We start from the raw sequence: 17,785 nt of genomic DNA, 5'->3' as shown, positions 1-17,785 counted from the left end.
TACATATCTGGCTCTAGAACAGCAGCATTTGGTATGGGAAAGCCTAGTAGAACATCACACAGGTGTCTTAAGTAACCTGGTGAATTGGCTAGTAAACCATAGAGAGGAAGACCCAGGCCCATAAGCCACTCTAACCAATATATTTATGGTGAAAAATGTGAGCCCACTAAAACTCACGAAAACCCTACTCTGCTGACACATAGGTGCCACCTGTAGCCATGAGGGCTATTGGGGTAGTAGACTGATGGGTATAGTAACATAGAAACATAGAAACATAGAAATAGACGGCAGATAAGGGCCACGGCCCATCAAGTCTGCCCACTCCAGTGATCCTCGCTATCTATCTTTGCGGATAGATCCCACATGTCTATCCCATCTGGCCTTAAAATCCGCCACACTGGTGGCCTCAATAACCCGAAGTGGAAGACTATTCCAGCGATCAACCACCCTTTCAGTGAAGAAGAACTTCCTAGTGTCCTAGTAGGTTTTAGGGTAGTTTTGGAGGGCTCAGCATAAATTATAAGAGGCATATGGTGAGAGGTACTTCTGGCACTCTTAAGTTCAAAGCAGTGTCCTCTGTGTCCCACTACTCTTTCGGCATGTTTCTGTGGCCAGTCCATTACAATGCTGGCTCCTCCCATGTCCAAATGGTCTGGATTTAGATGTTTTCAAATTGGATGTTTCTTTTGATCAAAAATGGGGTATAAAGATAGGTGTCCAAGTAGATGATTTTTCAAAAAAATATATGTTTGGATGTCTAACGGTTTGGCTTTCGAAAATAGACATTTCTGTGCTTCTGTCTTTGGTTGTTTAGCGGGAAACATCCAAATCGGACTTAGACATCCTTTTCAAAAATGGCCCTCCATGGGAGTGTTCACAAGCCAAAATAAAATACCCTAGTAGATCCACTAGAGGTCTCTGCCATCCACCCAGAGCAGAACTTTACAGGTTTCTACATAAATATGACTGAATGACTCACTTGTTTACTGTAGACTGTAGTCTATATCAGGGTTTCTCAATTCAATCCTGGAGTACTCCCTTGCCAGTCAGGTTTTCAGGATATCCACAATGACTATGCATGAAAGAAATTTGCATATAATGGAGGCAGTTTATGCAAATCAGGTTTATGCATAATCTTTGTGGATATCCTGAAAACCTGAGTGGCAAGAGGGTACTCCAGGATCAAGTTGAGAAACACTGGTCTGTATGAATGGATGGAACTGCATTTGCTTTTTTTTAAAATAGTGTCAGAAATAACTGATTTAAAAATTTAAAAAAACTCTGAATGCGAGATTTAAGTACTTCTGGATATAGACTGGTTTTAAGTATATTTTTTCTGAAATTAGAAGAATGAACTGATGATTTCATCAAAATATGTATGAATGGACTTACTGTGCTATTTTATGAATGAACTGGTCTGCAACGAAGGCTTATAAATGAGTTATGTTAATCTGCCTAAGTTAGGAAACAGCTGGAAAAAGCTCAGCTGGAATATGAATACTCGTATGTCAGAAAGTTATCCAGGTGCAATAAATAAACAGTCTGTATGGCATTTGGCTGCTTTGCTTCTCTACTTAAATTAAGAACTCTGATCTGCAATTCACAATAGTTTATGAATTTAAATATGGCTGTTGCAAGGGAATTCAGCACCCTAGATCAGTGGTTCCCAACCCTGTCCTGAAGGACCACCAGGCCAATTGGGTTTTCAGGCTAGCCCTAATGAATATGCATGAAGCAAATTTGCATGCCTATCACTTCCATCATATGCAAATCTCTCTCATGCATATTCATTAGGGCTAGCCTGAAAACCCGATTGGCCTGGTGTTCCTCCAGGACAGGTTTGGGAACCACTGCCCTAGATGGACCATCAGTTTTGTCTGACACCCCCCCCCCATTAACTTTCAGGTCCATTCCTGAGATTTGCTAATTAAACTCAGCAGTCATAATGACCCCCTCCCACCATTACCTTCCAGAATAATCCTGTCGAAAAGCAAATATATTTATTTACCTGTCACCTGAAGCCCAAATAATGAAGTTACGACTCTTATTTTGGTCACACCATCAGACGAGAGAGATCACTGGAGAAGGATATAATGTTTGGGAAGATCAAAGGAACCAGGCGAAGAGGGCGACCTGCAATCAGATGGCTGGACACGTTGAAAACAACCATGGGGATGACGCTGGAGGATCTTTCCGGACTAGCATTAAACAGATTTCTTTATAGATCTGAAATTCATCGTCACTATGACTCCGGTATGAGTCGAAGGTACCTAACACCAACTTACCTGTAGCAAGCATTCTCCGGGACAGCAAGCATTCTCACACGTGGGTGACGTCATCCAGGGAACCCAGTAGGGACACTTTCAAGTGCACCGTCACTTTACATCTTTAGGCAGTGCCCATACCACCAAGTCTAGGCATGTTATAAAGACATGAGGGGCTGAAGCCAGTCCAAAGGACAAGATTTTGTAATTGTTCTATTTAACTACCAAGTTCTCATTTGTAGAGGAGGGAGGCTAGGGGCCTGGAAGTTAATTTGATGAAATATAGAAACATAGAAGATGACGGCAGAAAAGGGCTACAGCCCATTAAGTCTGCCCACTCTGCTTACCCACCCCCTGTCTATGCCCTAATGACCCAATTTCCTTATCTTGACCCTCGTAGGGATCCCACATGGGTATCCCATTTATTCTTAAAGTCTGGCACACTGTCTGCCTCGATCACCTGCACTGGAAGCTTGTTCCAATGATCAACCACTCTCTCTGTGAAGAAATACTTTCTGGTGTCGCCATGAAATTTTCCGCCCCTGAGTTTGAGCAGGTGCCCTCTTGTGGCCGAGGGTCCCTTGAGAAAGAAAATATCATCTTCCACTTCGACACGTCCCGTGAGGTACTTAAATGTTTCGGTCATGTCTCCCCTCTCCCTACGTTCCTCGAGAGTGTAGAGCTGCAATTTGTTCAGTCTCTCTTCGTACGAGAGACCCTTGAGCCCCGAGATCATCCTGATGGGGGTCACAAAGCTGAAGATTCATTTGGAGTAGCTAATACCTTGTCATTGACTTGACTTGAAGGACTAATGCAAACAAATCTGGGTCACTGTAACAATCTTGTGTACCTGTATAACATACGAATTGCCATACTGGGACAGAGAGAAGGTCCATCAAGTCCAGTATCTTGTTTCCAACAGTGGTTAACCCAGGTCCCAAGTACTGTACCTGGCAAGATCCCAAGGAGTACAACAGATTTTATCCCAGGACAAGCAGGCAGCATATTCTTAACTGATGGGTGAAGGCACTGACGGAGCCCCGGTACGGGACAACTTTAGAGTGATTGCACTCTAAGAACTTAGAAAGTTCTAGTTAGGCCGCACCGCGCATGCGCCTTCCCGCCCGACAGAGGTGCGCGGTCCCCGGTTTCTTAGTTTCCGCGGAGCTAGGAAGATGCGTTTTTTTTCAATGGTCGTTGAAATTTTTTCTATTGCCTTCCCGCTCACGCGTTTTTGTCTTGGAAGCTTCTCTTCCTAATTTTTTTACATTTCTTCTTCTTGTTTTGTAAAAAAAAAAAAAAAAAACCAACAAAAAACATTCTTTTTTTCTTTTTTCCGGCTGGCCCCGGCAGGGCCTGTTGCCACGATCGAAGCCTCTGCCTTCAATTTAGCGGAGGCCGTTTTTACCTTCATGCCCCCGCAGCCAGGATTCAAGAAGTGTCAACGGTGTGCGCGCCCCATCTCTTTGACTGACCCGCGCAATTGGTGTCTCCAGTGCCTGGGTCCGGATCATAGGGCTTCATCTTGCACCCGTTGCGCTTCTCTTAAAAAGCATACTTTGAAAAATCGACAGACTCAACAAAAACTTCTGTTTGGTACCTGGCAAGATCCCAAGGAGTAAAATAGATTTTATGGTTCTTATCATAGAAATAAGCAGTGAATTCACATATTAATAATGGCTTATGGACTTTTAGGAAATTATTTAATCCTATTTTAAACGCTGCTGTGTTCACCACATTCTCCAACAATGAATTACACATTGAGTGAAGAAATATTTTCTCTGGTCTGTTTAAATCTACGGTGTGTGTCTCATTATATGTTGATTTGGTGTAGGATGGGCTGGGGAGGGCACCAATGGGAAGTCCACTAACTTGAAACATGAGGATGTTACCGGCCAGACTATATGGTAGATATCCTGCAAACAACAGGATGGTTGGATAGGCCGGAGTGAGCTTAGATGGCAACTTCAGCAGTTGGAACCAAGGACAATACCAGGTGGACTTTAGTCTATGACCCAGAAATATCAAAGGAGCCGAGTTAATTTAATCATGTGTTTTAATGAGAATAACTAATGGGCAGACTGGATGGACCGTTCAGGTCTTTATCTGCCATCATTTACTATGTTGCCTGGCAGAAACCCAAAGAGTAGCAACATTTCAGAGCTGAGATTGTGATGTCATAATGCCTCATTCCACCAATGCCTAAGAGCCAACCTCAGCAGTGATGTCACAAAGGCTTGGTTAGATGGCAACTTCAATACCAGGTGGACTTTACAGTCTATTTTCCAGAAATATCAAAGAAGAGACAAGTTAATTTAATCATGTGTTTTTAATGAGGATAACTAATGGGCAGACTGGACGGGCTGTTCAGATCTTTATCTGCCATCATTTACTACGTTACTACTTAGTTGCTTCGTCGCCCGCCTCCTTGTCCTGGCCTGTTTTAAGAATTGACCATCTCAAATTATCAATGTAATAACAGTACATTGTAACTGCTTCTTGCAACAATGCGGCCTTCCCTCAATAGTACTCTGAGACTTCTCCCTATTGAAGGAGTTCTTCCACCCCTACTTTCTTTTGATGTAACTTTTCCCTATGTTGTTACTTAGGCCAGTGGTTCCCAACCCTGTCCTGGAGGACCACCAGGCCAATCGGGTTTTCAGGATTGCCCTAATGAATATGCATGGAGCGGATTTGCATGCCTCTCACTTCCATTATATGCAAATCTCTCTCATGCATATTCATTAAGGCTAGCCTGAAAACCCGATTGGCCTGGTGGTCCTCCAGGACAGGGTTGGGAACCACTGACTTAGGCCACCTCCTTAATGTATTATAACTGCTCCAAGAGTCCCAATCATAACACATGTTGTTTTTTCCACCACCACCACCCCTTTTACTTGTATTATCTGGTGAAATTTTGCTCTGGGTTGACCACCTCTCTCAGATTCAACAAGGCAAGATAAGCTTGACATTAGTACAAGACTTTTCACAGTCTTGACGCTGCTTTCAAGAAGTCACTGGCTTCTGCAAATTTAGGGATGCCATTCTTTCCAAATACCGATTTCATGACTTTACGGCATATTCGATGCTGGTATCTTTTAGCAATACAACTACTGAATAGGTAGAATGAGTCTATAACAAACATATTTTCCCATGTATTAAATAAGAACAAATAAGTGACTATTTTAAGTCATAATGAGTGAGTTGGAGCCAGCCAGAATTTCACAGACTGTGTCTCTCCAAACGTCTGGCTTCTGTTGTACAGTGTTTCTAATTAGGTTATTTCATCTCTCTGCTCATCTTCTCTTTAGCCTATCAAGTTCAGAGTTTTGTCCAAATACTTGATAGTATATCTTAGGCCTACGAAGGATTTATCTGCACAGTCTACAGTATGTAAGTGTGACAGAACTTCCGTATCCATAGCCAAGTTTCTCCTGGATCTGTCAGTAATGTAAAGAAATACTTCCAATTTTTTTTCTTTATTCAGAAGATGTACAGTTTTATTCCTAGTACACTCAGGCTGGCCAAAGTCCAATACAGCTGTCGTAGTAATGGTAATAGGATCCAGTTACAAACAGATACATCTGCTCTCAGATTGCTTCATGTAAGCCTAGTGTCTCTCACTGTACCAAGCTCTTCTGTCATTTTCATATCTCCATCTTGCCCAGTCCCTTAAAGTCGTTTGGCCTATATGGCCATTAGCTAAGCTTCCCAAAAAACCGAGATGACAAGGCCACATTTCTACTTGCTGATCAATTTTTACCAACTTTTGCAATACAATGGTGACTGTTTTGTTAAATTAAGAGAGCTCTTGTCTTTTGATTGGTAGCTGAAGGTAAGTTGCATTTAGGTAAAAGAGTTATTCCCTCTTTTGAGAAGGTTTACAATATAAGGGGTCAGTTTACGAAGCTATGCGATGACAATTAATGTGGGTTAGCTGGTAATAATGTTACTTGCTAATAACATCTTACTATGAGATATTTTTTCTACAGCAACCTTTTAAATAATAATGAACTTGAGGAGTCAAAATAAACATAGTAACATAGTAGATGACGGCAGATAAAAACCCGAATGGTCCATCCAGTCTGCCCAACCTGATTCAATTTAAATTTTAAAATTTTTTCTTCAAGACGTTGATGTGAAGCTGGTCGGTGTTGCACTCAGTTGGTGTAACTGCTGCAATACAATACAATAAATCAATCTCTAGAACGCATAACCAATCTTACTGTACAAGATATAATGCTTGATAATTTTTTTTTTGTAAAATGATAAATAAATAATTAAAAAAAAAAAAAAATAGACCGCATAACCAAATAGTTCAATGCGGTTTACAAAAGATTAATAATAGGTACAAAGTTGGATAATTTGAAAGAGATTAGTTGCCTATGAATTTATTGAAAAGATGAGCTTTCAACTGCTTTCTAAATTGAAAATAAGAATGGGACGTTGAGAACAAGTTCTTAAAGTCACTATCATGCAGTGCAACTTGAAAAGAGAGTTGACGCTCAGGAAATTTTTTGGATTTGCAGCCACTAACCGAAGGGAAAGCAAATTAGGCATGAGTTTTTCTCAGGTTCTTCCGGGTTGAAAAGACAAATAACTCAATCAAATATTGTGGAGCTTGACCAGTGTCAACTTTATAAAAGAAACAGTCCAGTTTATTTATTTATTTTGAAAATATATATACCGTTTAAACCTAAACGGTTTACATATCGTTACATACATAATTCAGCAAGACCAATAAAATCAAACAAACATTAACATATAATCATCGGAATATCACGTAAAGTGCCCATCAAAAAAAAAAAATAATCGCAAAGATCAGTTTCTAGAAAAATACATTAACAAATAACTGCGTTTTTAATAGTTTTCTGAAATTACCCTTGTCGTAACATTTTTGTAACTGACCAACAAATGAGTTCCACAGTTTGACCCCCGCACAGCAAAAGACCATTTTACTGGTCTCGGCATATTTTGGATTAGCATTTGTTTTTAATAACGCTGAATTCTCAGAACGGAGACCTAGATGGCAAATAGTTTGACTTCTTACTTATAAACAAGAATTGCTTTACATTGAGATCTAAAAACAACAGGCAGCCAGTGCAATTGTTGGAGATATCTGTTGGAGATTACATTTCTCCTGCTCATTTTAGATTTTCCCATCCCAAGACTTTCTTTAAGCAATCTCATGAGAACCGCTGCCCCTGACCACTTACGCAAAAGTTCACCAGACACTAAAAGCTGTCCACAATAGTGTTGGTATGGTGTTGGGCAACTCCGGTCCTCGAGGGCTGGAATCCAGTCGGGTTATCAGGATTTCCCCAATGAATATGCATGAGATCTATTTGCAGGCACTGCTTTCAATGCATATTCATTGGGGAAATCCTGAAAACCCGACTGGATTTCCGGCCATCGAGGACTGGAGTTCTCCACCCCTGGTGTAGAGGGAGGTTTATTTTGTGCACCCCAGCATATTATCCTATCTCTGAGAAAAGGGTTCGTAGACAACTCGGCGAAAGACAAAGGTGCGCGCCGACAACTGAGCGCAAGATGGAGGCGCGCGCCGAAGAAAATTACAGTTTTTAGGGGCTCCGACGGGGGGTTTTGTTGGGGTGCCCCCCCAGTTTACTTAATAGATATCGCGCCGGCGTTGTGGGGGGTTTGGGGGGTTGTAACCCTCCACATTTTACTGTAAACTTAACTTTATCCCTAAAAACAGGGAAAAAGTTAAGTTTTCAGCACCCCCCACAATGCCCCCACAATGCGGCGCGATCTCTATTAAGTACCCACGCCCTCCCCCACGCCCCCCCCGTCGTAGCCATAAAAACAGTAATTTTCTTCAGCGCGCGCCTCCACGCTGCGCTCAATTGTCTGCACGCGCCTTTGTCCCGGCGCGCTTTTGACCTGACACCGAGAAAAGAGCGTGCCACTGTTCTTCCACTTTTGCAATCTCCATCTTTATTCCTGGAACCTCCATTACGTACACTCTTTTATCATTCTCAGAGCTCGACATACTTCAAGTCCCAGAATAGGCCCTTATGTTCCTGGCACTACTTCAGCATTTACAGAATGATCCTTCCCTGCTTGTGCTATTTCACGTTTACTCATTCCTTTTCTGGGCATGGGTCTGCCACTGTAATTATCCCCGTGGAAGATCGTGAGCTTCTGTTTTGTTTTTTGTTTTTTTTTAATTGCTCAGCTGCTTCTTCCAGCTAATATTTTAACCAGTTTTAATTGTTAACTCCACTTCTGTCCTTCCTCATGAATCTCGACAGAAATTAATTTCTCCGCATTGAGCATCAGCATATCTTTCGATTCCAGGGCATTCATCTGCATTCATTGCTTGCACATTGTTGCAGAAATTATTTTTTGTATTCAATATTTCCTCTTTTTTTTTATATTCAAATCTATTTTATTAAGCAGTGACAACAGTAGTAGAAAACAGGGTACACAATTTCAACCAACAACCGCGGAGGACTGGACTCTGATGTCCTACACGATCAAAAGCAACACCCCCACCCTACAGAGAGAAACTCCCACCCCCCCCACCCCTTTCCTCCCCCCCACCCACCCAGAGAAAACGTACAACTCTCAAACATGGAAAATCAATGGCAAACAGAGGCACGGAATTAGAGGTGGAGTCTGTTCAGGATACGGCTACGACTCACAGGGGACAAAATGTTCAAGTATGGAGTCCAAGTGTTAACAAAGTCTCTGCTCCGGCAGCGAGAAGAACTGGCCAAACGGGCCTCCCAGCCCATAAGTTCATGGAGTCGATTCCTCCAATGCCAAAAGGAGGGGGGTTCAGGAGATAGCCAGTAACATAAGATACATTTCTTCCCCAAGATAAAACATTTACTAAGAAATAGTGTTTCGGAAGAAGTATACATGGACAGTAAGGAAAACTGGGCAAACAACATAGAAAGCACTGAGACAGGCACAGGAGCTTGTACCAGGCCCTGTAAGAAGGATGCCAGCGCCTTCTAAAAGGCCTGAATCCCCTCGCAACTCCAGATACCATGGAAATAAGAATTAACCTCCACCGAGCATCGAACACATAACTGAGTGCCAATGCAACCCCTATGGTAAGCCTGACTTTGGGAAGCATAGGCCCGCAGGACAGTGCGATAGTGACATTCGCGCAATTCAGCACTATATACCAGACCCGCAGTACATTTCAGGATCTTCAACAAAAAATTGTCCCCCAAGTCCCTGCCCATGTCACGCTGCCAAGCTTCCAAAATCCCAGGAAAAACCCTAGGGGTGGGGGGAAGAGCCTTAATCTGGCAATGAAAATAAGAAATGGAGACCCTAGTATCTTGATCAGCTGTCAAAAAAGTACAGAACCGGGTCCCAAAATCCCCCCTCAGTTCCTTTTTTTTTTTTTTTTTTGTCATGGATGTTGAGTACAGTTGGCTCATAATTCTCCCTGTTCCTTGAGGCTTTCACTTGTTAAATTTCATAGAACGTGATGTTTTTGTTTTGTTTTTTTTGCCCATGCCCTTTATAGAATCATGCTATGTGCTAATTCCTGCATTTTAACTTTGGGTGCCAGGCTTATTATGCCTGCTGAAACCTGAAAATCCAAATTCAGTGCAACTTTTTAGAGCGGCCCTTACACGCTCACGCTCCTCCAGGGGTCATGCCCCCCTTTTCAGTTGTACGCAAAGGGATTTGGGCACCATGCATTTTACAAAGGCTGATTGAAAAGTAATAAGACTGCCCCTGTTTTTCTTTCCAACGAGTAGACGTGGCAACGCTGTGTGCATTCTTGTGAAGCTCCCACATCGACGTTTCTGACCTGCCAGTTGGACTGCTGTAGTCTTCATGGCTGGGTCACAGTGAGAGGAAGAACTTTGTATGTTTCGTCATGGCAGATAAGGCAGACGTGTCTGTGAGAGTACGCCAGAGGTGTGTGATTGAATTCTGTGTTAAAACTTGGAAAGAACGGTAGATGAAACTCTTGAAAGGTTACGGCAAGCATATGGTGAGAAACGCCACAGCCGCACCTCTGGTTCTTCAATTATTGCTCTTTATCAGTTCATTAGCCAGTTAAGTTGGGCACCCAAATCTTCGTGCTGTATATAGAATCCAGGGGGCAAAGTGCCTGAAAATTTTAGCTTCTATGGGTTTTTTTTCAACTTTGTATCTTTATCGAAGTTTTCATATCACAAACACAGGATAATCCAGTATGATCTAATCTAATCTAATCTAATCCTTAGGTTTGTATACCGCATCATCTCCACGTTCGTAGAGCTCGACGCGGTTTACAGTAGGAGAAATAGGAAGGAACTACAACAGAGGGTTAGAGGTAGAAGTGTGAAGAAAATTTAGAGGACTTGGGATGCCAAGATATAAGAGTTTCCTTGATTCCTAAGTTGGAGGGAGACTTACATTTTTTGAGAAAAGCCAGGTTTTCAGATGTTTGCGGAAAACTTGGAGAGAGCTCAAGTTCCGAAGAGGGGAGGCAAGGTTGTTCCAGAGCTCAGTGATTTTGAAGTGGAGGGAGGTCCCTAGCTTTCCTGTGTGGGAAATGCATTTTAGTAAGGGGAAGGATAGTTTTAATTTGTGGGAGGATCTGGTGGTATTATATTTTGAGTAATTCCAAGAAAGAGGGATAAAGGGAGGTATGATATCTAAAAAGAACTAAATCTCTGTAACAGTAGCTTTAAACAAACCATACCACCTCCTCCTGATTTCAACATTCACCCCCTCATTCGCCAACTCCAGACTCCGTCCCTTCTTTCTTGCGGTGCCATATGCCTGGAACAGGCTGCCTGAATCAATATATAGTGCTCCCTCCATAGCAGCGTTCACATCCAAGCTAGAAACCCACTTTTTGAATCTGTTTTCAACTTCTAACTCCCACTCACTGCTGCCAGATATCTATACTTACTGTATCATTTCCTCTACCATAATCTCCCCAACCCCAAAATGTCCTGTCTAAATTAGATTGTAAGCTCTTCTGAGCAGGCACCGTCTATTGTATGTTAAAATGTACAGCGCTGCGTAACCCTTTCAGCGCTTTAGAAATAATAAATAGTAGTAGTTACTGTAGATGTGCAAGTTAATTGCCTAATTAGGAGCAATTTTGCAATCAGTGAATTATTAGAGTTAATTGGCACTAAGGGGGGAATTCATCAAAGAGTGCCAAGCATGTTAGCAGGTGCAATTACGTTTGCATGCACAAACCACTAAAGGAGCCCGATATAATGCGCATCTTTAGCGGTTCTTGCACGTTAACACACTAAGGGACTATAGGACGCCGGACTTGGTGATCACCTAAGAAGTGGCTGAGATTCATGTACCAGTGAGTGTCAGGTCAAAAGTGCGCCGGGACAAAGGCGCGCGCAGACAATTGAGCGCAGCGTGGAGGCGCGTGCCGCAGAAAATTACTGTTTTTACGGCTTCGACGGGGGGGCGTGGGGGGAACCCCCCCCAGTTTACTTAATAGAGATCGCCCCGACGGGGGGGCGTGGGGGGAACCCCCCCCCCAGTTTACTTAATAGAGATCGCCCCGCGTTGTGGGGGCATTGTGGGGGGTGTGGGGGTTATAACCCCCCACATTTTACTGAAAACTTCACTTTTTCCCTGTTTTTAGGGAAAAAGTTAAGTTTACAGTAAAATGTGGAAGGTTACAACCCCCCAAGCCCCCCACAACGCCGGCGCCATCTCTATTAAGTAAACTGGGGGGGGGCTCCCCAACAAAAACCCCCGTTGGAGCCCCTAAAAACTGTAATTTTCTTCGGCGCACGCCTCCGTCTTGTGCTCGGTTGTCGGCGCGCGCCTTTGTCTTTCGCGGGGTTGTCTATGAACCGTACCAGTGTCCTAAACAGAATTGTGTCTGCCCTAACGGACAATAATAATCACACTTTAGCACTGTATGATCCCTTCATATACTTTAATTTGATTTATACTGCACACCGGGGATACTCTGAATGCCACGTGACTTCAATAGAATAGCGTGGCAGCTCTCCTCACTGTTTCCCATATTTAAACGGTGTGGATGCTCATAATTTTATTTCATTTTTAAACCTTTTTGTATTAATCGTTTAGAAAATTTTTCTTATAAATAATTCTCCATTTCTTAAAGTAAGATTCATTGAGATAAAACTTAGCTGCACCAGTCCCCTCCGCAACATTAAAAAAGCTAAGGGGCTCATAATCGAAAGAGAAAAACGTCCAAAAACTGGCCTACGTCGGCACTTGGACGAACATTGTCAAAATAAGTCCAAGTGCCCATAATAAAAACGGGGTTTGGACGTATTTCTAAACGACCTAGGCCTTCATAGTGCCGCTGAACGATCAAAGCTAAACGGGGCGTTTCAGGAGGAGTGTCGAGAGTGGGAGTTGAGCGGGACGTGGGCCGGCTTAGACTTAGTTGTACTGCATGTATAACCGAAAGTTATACAGCACAGGATCGACGGAACTTGGACGTTATGACTTAGACCATGTAAAACATGGTCTAAGTCACAAAAACCCACCTAAAGTCACCAGATAAGCACTGCAAACACATAATACAGACCCCTACACACTACCTCAGTGATCACTGACCCCCAAACCCCATAAAAATCGTAATCACACCTTTAAAATTCAGCCTCCAGACCATCATCACCTGGCAGCCTGGCATAGGAAAGCCTAGTCATTCTGCACAAAAGTGGCTTAAGCCATCTTGGGGGTGGGTTAGGGACCCATGGAGAGGAGGACTTATGCCCATAAACCCATGTAATCCCTGCATTGATACTGAAACATGTGCACTCCCCTATACACTCCCAAAACCTTTTTGTACTGGCATATAACAGCAGAATATAACCTCATCCTAGGAGACCTAAACCTACACCTAGAAGACACAACTTCCACACCAGCAAATAACTGCCTATCCTTCCTCAAAGCCTTATCCTTCCAGATCCTAAACCCACAAACCACCCATGAAAAAGGTCATCAACTAGACATTGCTGCATTCATGTCTCTCCAACCATCTAATCCAGCAATCCAAACTACTAACGGAACATGGTCCCCATCCATATGGTCAGACCACTACACATACAACTTCAACATCAGTTGGTCTAAGACCGAACACACACCTCAATCAAAAAAAACCACATATACCACACGCAAACATATCGATCCAACCATTTTTTGGTCAAATGTAGATGAAACCATCCAAAACTGCGACCCAAAAAACTTCATCTCCCACTGGAAAAAGATATCCACTAACATCCTTGATGATCTGGCCCCCCTACAAACCAAAACCAGAACCAGCAGGAAATCAGACCAATGGTTCGATAATGAACTACTCCAACTCAAAAGACAATGTAGAAGATTAGAAAGAAAATGGAGGAAAAAGAACCAAGATCAAACAAAAACCGACTGGAAAAAAATTAACAAACAATACAAAAATCTACTAAGGGAAAAGAGGAAAAACCACTACACTAATCTCATAGGCACGGAAACCCAAGACTCCAAAAAAATATTCCAAATCCTGAAAGAATTAACAGACACCAAACCATATACTACCACCACGAACACCCCTCCACCATCACCCACCCTCTTAGCAGAACACTTCAAGAACAAAATTACCAACACCAGAGCCACTCTCATCCTCAACCCATCCCATCAAAACGCAATCACAATCCACTCTACAGGAAAAGTGGCAACCGCAGCAGACAGAATTTGGACTCAATTCCCCAACATACAATGGTCAGAATTCAACAAATTCTACAAAAAATACAGCCATGCCTCCTGTGACCTCAACCATTGCCCCTCATATCTCCTTACCACCTCTAGTGTAAAATTCCGCACCATAATTCTACAATGGATTCAATTCACGCTCACAGAAGGCACATTCCCTGCTGACCTCAGCGAAATCATCATCACCCCAATCCAAAAAGACCCAAAAGCACCACAAAACCACCCATCCAACTTTAGACCTATAGCCTCAATTCCGCTATATGTCAAAATTATAGAAGGCCTAGTAGCCAAACTCCTCTCCAATTACATAGATGACCACAACCTACTCCACCCCACGCAATCTGGCTTCAGAACAAACTTCAGTACAGAGACACTACTAGGCTCCCTTATGGATACCGTCAGACAACACCTTAGTACAGGGAAAAAAATGCTTCTCATACAACTGGACCTTACTGCAGCATTCGACTTAGTGGATCACAACATCCTTCTACAGATCTTAGACGCAATAGGCATCTCAGATAAAGTATACTCATGGTTTGAAGGATTCCTAAAACTCAGAACTTACAGTGTAAAATCAAACAAAGAAAAGTCAGAATCCTGGTCAAACCCCTGCGGCGTACCACAAGGATCTCCACTATCCCCTACCCTCTTCAATCTCTACACCGCTTCCCTAGGAACGCATCTGGACAATTTGGGCATAACCACCTATAGTTATGCTGATGACATCACCATCCTCATCCCATTTGACCACTCTAAACCGACCATGACAGACAAACTTCACCAAACACTTGAAACAGTCACAACCTGGATGGAAAAACACAAACTTAAACTCAACCAAGACAAAACCAAATTCATCCTTCTCGAAAATGACAAGGTCCAAACCACAACCAATTTAGAAATAAACGCAATCAAATACCCAATCCAAACCACCATTAAACTACTTGGCATGACCATAGACAGATGCTGCACTATGCAACCGCAGATAAACAAAACAATTCAGAAATCATTCGCTGTCATGAGAAATCTGAGACAAGTCCGAAAATTCTTTGAAAGAACACAATTCCAACTTATAGTACAATCACTAATACTAGGTATATTGGACTACTGCAACATCCTCTTCCTTCCCTGCCCTGTAACCACGATTAAACAACTCCAAACAATCCAAAATACAGCTTTGAGACTCATCTACTCATTGAGAAAACACGACCACATCACTGAAGCCTTCATCAACTCACATTGGCTTCCAATCCAAGAAAGAATCCAATTCAAATTCTACTGCATACTATTTAAAACCCTACACGGAGACAGCCCATCATACCTGAACAATCGCCTCATCCAAGCACCCACTACCAGACACAGAAAAACACACTCCCCATTCATACCCCCCCCAATCAAAGAAGTAAAAAGAAAAAAACTACACGACGGCCTCCTAGCCACCCAAGCCGCAAGGCTGGATAACCAGATCTCCAACCTTCTGATGACCACTCCAGACTATAGGACGTTCAGAAAAGAAATAAAAACCACACTTTTCAAGAAATTCCTGAAACAGCAATAACATCACGACCTCTTAGTAACTCTAAAACCGACATCTGATCTACCCATCACTGCTCTAACAACAACAAAAGAACCTCCACTATGACCAACTATTAATTCTCTTACAAACCACCTCACCCTCAACAACCCGTTTATGTTTATAAAATCTACAATCAATGTAACTCTGTATTTCTAAATTAACCTTTTGTAATCCGCCTTGAACCGCAAGGTAATGGCGGAATAGAAATCCCTAATGTAATGTAATGTAATGTAATATAAGTGGCTCCTGCAGCCATAAGGGCTATTAGGGTGGTAGATAAGTGAGTCTAGGGGATTCTGGAGGTGGTTTGGGGGGCTCACTGTGACCTATAAGGGAGCTGTAGTGAGATGATGACATGGCACCCTTTTTGTGAAGTTCACAGCAGTGCCCTGTAAGGTACCCCACTATTTAGGTGCCCTGTCTGGGTCTTCAGTTCATCACTTTGCAGATCCCTCCCACGTCCAACAGGGCTTGTTCTAGGCATTTTTGACTTGGACAAAAATTTTGACGAAAATGTGGTATAAAGATGGACGATTTAGCGACTTAGACGATCAGATCGGCAGGACGTATACTTAGAAAATTTTCTTTTTTTTTTGGCACAACTGGCCAAGAAAGATTTGACGTGCCCGCTGGCTGTGTCAAATGAGCGGGGTCCAAAGAATACGCTTTCCAGAGGAGCTGAATAAAGTCCAGTGAAAAGTCACATCTCGCAACCATGGCAGGGCTCTCTTGATGGAAAAAATAAACAAAGTTCCCATAGGAAATAATGGAGGGTTACTCACAGTTCTGCAGTGCCAATCTGTCAGCTATTTCACACAGCAGCTGAATAGAGGGAAAGGATTTTCTGCCTCAGAATAGCTCCAAATGGACCAGACTTAAAAGATCATCAGCCATGTGGTCGAATCCCGACTGTAATCTCCGCCCCCACAGATCATCACCATACAATCGGGGGCAGGAAACACAGTCTGCGCCCTGAAACTTTGGTTGGGGGGTTCATTCTGAACACATACAGCCTGCGCTTAAGCCCATGACAAGGTCAGTGGGTAAGCGAACTCTCAGGGGAAGGGACCCTGAGTCTCAGAATGGTAGCACACAGCATGCTGGCTTCTCAGATAACACCAAAGTTTCTCTGTGAAGCAGCAGTCCAACTCCGTGGGACTGCATCCTTTCCTCTGATAGGGGACCACCAGCAAGGGGTCTCAAGGCACTGAAGCCACTGAAAAAAGATAAACTTTAAGCAAAAAAATGTGTCCTAGGCTAACTTTGGACAACTTGCGACTTTGGACAGAAACGGACTTAGACATTCCTTTCGATTATGCCCCTCCACATTTTATCTCAATTAATCTTACTTTAAGAAATGAAGAATTATTTATAAGAAAAGTTTTCTAAATGATTAATACAAAAAGTTTAAAAATGAAATGAAATTATGAGGGTTCATAGACAATGGCACGAAAGACAAAGGCGTGCCCGGACAATTGAGCTCCGACGGGGGGTTTTGTTGGGGAACCCCCCCCCCCACTTTATTTAATAGATATCGCGCTGGCGTTATGGGGGGTTTGGGTGGTTGTAACCCTCCACATTTTACTGTAAACTTAACTTTTTCCCTAAAAACAGGGAAAAAGTGAAGTTTTCAGTAAAATGTGAGGGGTTACAATCCCCCAAGCCCCCCACAAGACCTCCACAATGCGGCATGATGTCTATTAAGTAAAGTGGGGGGGTTCCCCCCACACCCCCCCCCGTCAGAGCCCTAAAAACAGTAATTTTGAGTGGTGCGCGCCTCCACGCTGCGCTCAATTGTCTGGCGCGCCTTTGTTCCGGCATGCTTTTGACCTGACACCAATTATGAGTATCCACACCGTTTAAATATGGGAAACAGGGGATGCAAGTGATCCAAGATGGCCACGGATGCAAGTCGCTAAAGCAGGTCGACGAACAGACGCCAAGTTGACGATTTCTGAGCTCTTCTTTGAGCTTTAATCTGTTCTTTAACATGCCGAAAAGAAGGGGAAAGAGCACTGGTGGGGCCTCCCTGCGCTCCGGAACACCTACCTCCGGAAATATTGAAGCGCTGTTTCGGCGATTCCAGGGCACCATGACGACGTCGGGAGATTTGCGGTTAGAGACACCTCATGTGAACGGAACAGAGGTGTCTCACCGAAGTTTTGAGACCACGTTGAGTCCCGACGTAAGACCTCCTCCTATGCACCCCCGTGCAACCAGCTCCCCAGGGGTCGAGAGCCTACCGGAAGTCGGGATG

Source organism: Geotrypetes seraphini, chromosome 3 (genome assembly GCF_902459505.1).
Source record: "Geotrypetes seraphini chromosome 3, aGeoSer1.1, whole genome shotgun sequence".
Lineage (NCBI taxonomy): Eukaryota > Metazoa > Chordata > Amphibia > Gymnophiona > Dermophiidae > Geotrypetes > Geotrypetes seraphini.
This window is presented reverse-complemented; position numbering follows the sequence as displayed.